This window comes from Cebus imitator, unplaced genomic scaffold, assembly GCF_001604975.1.
Source record: "Cebus imitator isolate Cc_AM_T3 unplaced genomic scaffold, Cebus_imitator-1.0 Scaffold552, whole genome shotgun sequence".
Lineage (NCBI taxonomy): Eukaryota > Metazoa > Chordata > Mammalia > Primates > Cebidae > Cebus > Cebus imitator.
This window is the reverse complement of record NW_016107867.1, coordinates 866923-870281: the sequence shown is the minus strand read 5'-3', so window position 1 is coordinate 870281 and position 3359 is coordinate 866923.

Here is a 3359-nt window from a genome sequence, read left to right as displayed (position 1 = left end):
CCTGTCACCCAGGCTGATTCTCCTGCCACACCCTCCCAGGTAGCTGGGACTATAGGCATACACCATCATGCCCGGTTAATTTTTGTATTTTTAGTAGAGACAGGGTTTTGCCATGTTGGCCAGGCTGATCTTGAACTCCTGACCTCAGATGATCCACCTGCCTTGGCTACCGAAAGTGCTGGAATTACAGGCATGAGCCACCATGACTGGCCTGTCCTTCACTTTTGCATAGCTCTTCTTCATGTTTTTTGTCTTTTATGACAAACAATTTTTTTAAATTTTTATTTCAGAGATACTGTCTCACGATGTTACCTAGTCTGGAGTGCAGTGGTTATTCACAGGTGCTATCATAGCTCACTGCAGCCTCTAACTCGCCTCAAGTGATCCTCCTGCCTCAGTCTCTCAAGTAGCTGGGGTTAGGCGTATGTCACTGCCCCAGCTTTTATGACATTTTGTTTGTTTGTTTTGGAGACAGGGCCCCACTGTGTCACCCAGACTGCATTTATTTACTTACAACTTTTAGCTTCAGTATGATCTCAGATTTTTCTATTTGTTATATCTATTGCTGTCAGTATTACTATTTTTTTTCCTCTTTAAAAAATTTTTTTCTAAGAGGTGGGGTCTTACTGTGTTGTTCAGGCTAGACTCCGCAAACTATGGACTTACACAATTTCTATTCTTTTGCCTAGGCTGGAGTGCAGTGGTGTGATCACAGCTCACTGCAGCCTTGAACTCATGAGCTCAAGAGATCCTCCTGCCTCAGTTTCCTAGTAGCTGGGACTATAGGCGCATGCAATGACATCCAGCTTTTATAACATTTTAAAAGGAAGGCCAGTTGTTTGTAGAATGCCCCTCCAATTTAGGTTGTTATAATTAGATTCAGGTATGAACTTTTTGCCAGAAATACTACATAAGTTGTGTCTCTTCACTCCTTATTACATCAGGAGGCATGTGACATTGGTTTGTCCTCTTATTGGTAGTGTTAGCAACAACTTGGTTAAGATAATGTCTGTCATTTTTGCAAGGTAAAGATTATTTTTTTCTTTGTAATTAAAAAGTATATACATACCCTGTTCCTTAGCAAACTTCCACTAATGATTTTAATGCCCAGGTCACTTATGCGACTTGCAAAATGTTGGTCTTCTAGCCATCATTCTTTCTACATTTTTAGGTGGCATCCTATAAAGAACTTCTTCATTTATTTACGTACAACTTTTAGCTTCAGTATGAGCTCAGATTTTTCTATTTGTTATATCCATTGCTGTCAGTATTCTTTTTTTTTTCTTTTTTTTCTTTTGAGACGGAGTCTGACTCTATTGCCCAAGCTGGAGTTCAGTAACACAATCTTGGCTTACTGCAACCTCCACCTCCCTGGTTCAAGCAATTCTCCTGCCTCAGCCTCCCGAGTAGCTGGGACTACAAGCGCTCACCACCGTGTCTGGCTAATTTTTATATTTTTAGTAGGGACAGGGTTTTACCATATTGGCCAGGCTGTTCTCGAACTCCTGAGCTTGTGGTCTGCCTGCCTTGGCCTCCCAAAGTGCTGGGATTACAGACATGAGCCACCGCGCCCAGCTGCTGTCAGTATTCTTAAAGTGTTTGGTTGAGACATAATTTACATACAGTAAAACACACAGATCTTAAGTGTGCAGCTTAATGAATGTTTTATCATAAATAAACCTGTGTAGTCAGTCACCACCTAGAGGAATATAACACTTGCAGCACATCAGCAAGCTTTTTCATGCCCCTCATTATTATTTTTATCCCTGATTTTGATCAGTGGAAACCCCTTCAATCTGGTTCCTGTGTCCTTGTGACAAGCCCCCTTCATTAGTAATTTTCTGGCACAAATTGCTCCAGACTCACCTTGTACTTTACCTGCTGAAGCCTAGAAATTGGCCATTTCTCCTGAACAGAGTTAGTTCCTTTTTTGGGGGACTGTTACTGAGAAATCAGTATCTAGACACTAAGTGTTTTACTGGGACGTTACTGCTTTGGGGCATTCTGAAAGCAGAGGTAAGAGCCTGTAAATACCGAATTTTATCTATTTTAAATCTTTAAAAAATTGTTTAGGGTCAGGTGCAGTGGCTCACGTCTGTAATCCCAGCACTTTGGGAGGCTGAAGCAGGTGGATCACCTGAGGTTGGGAGTTGGAGATCAGCCTGACCAACATGGAGAAACCCCATCTCTACTAAAAATACAAAATTAGCCGGGCATGGTGGCACATGCCTGTAATCCCAGTGGAGTCTGAAGCAGGAGAATCACTTGAAGCCAGGAGGCGGAGGTTGAAGTGAGCCAAGGTCGTGCCATTGCACTCCAGTGTGGGCAACAAGAGTGAAACTCTGTCTCAAAAAAAAAAAAACATTATTTAAAAAATTCCATTCAAGCCGGGTGCAGTGGCTCACGCCTGTAATCCCAGCACTTTGGAAGGCTGAGGTGGGTGGATCACGAGGTCAGGAGTTCGAGACCAGTCTGGCCAACATGGTGAAACCCCATCTCAGCTAAAAACAAAAAATTAGCCGGGTGTGGTGGTATGTGTCTGTAATCCCAGCTACTCAGGAGGCTGAAGCAGGAGAATCACATGAACCTGAGAGGCAGAGGTTGCGGTGAGCCGAGATTGTGCCATAGCACTCCAGCCTGGGCGTCAGTGCAAGACTTCATCTCAAAAAAAAAAAAAAAAAAAAAAAAATTCCAGTCAGTTATAGGGTTCTTCCTTCACTTTTCCCCATTCCAGATTCCCACAGTAAGAACCTTGACTTCCAGTCACATCAATATGTTGATTACCCAGCTTCAGAATAATTATCCCGTTATATTACCAAACAACAAATCTAAAATTCAAGATTTCCTTGCAATTATTTTGCCTTTCGATTTTTTTTTTTTTGAGATGGAGTTTCACTCTTGTTGCCCAGGCTGGAGTGCAATGACATGATCTTGGCTCACCTCAACCTCCGCTTCCCAGGTCCAGGCAATTCTGCCTCAGCGTCCTGAGTAGCTGGGATTACAGGCATGTGCCACCATGCCTAATTTTGTAATTTTAGTAGAGATGGGGTTTCTCCATGTTGGTGAGGTTGGTTTCCAACTCCCGACCTCAGGTGATCCACCCACCTCTGCCTCCCAAAGTGCTGGGACTACAGGTGTGAGCCACCGCGCTCGGCTTGCCTTTTGATTGATGGTATAAAGTCAAAAGTACTCTAAAAAGTTACCTGAGGCCGGGCGCGGTGGCTCACGCCTGTAATCCCAGCACTTTGGGAGGCCGAGGCCGGTGGATCACGAGGTCAAGAGATCGAGACCATCCTGGTCAACATGGTGAAACCCCGTCTCTACTAAAAATACAAAAAAATTAGCTGGGCATGGTGGCG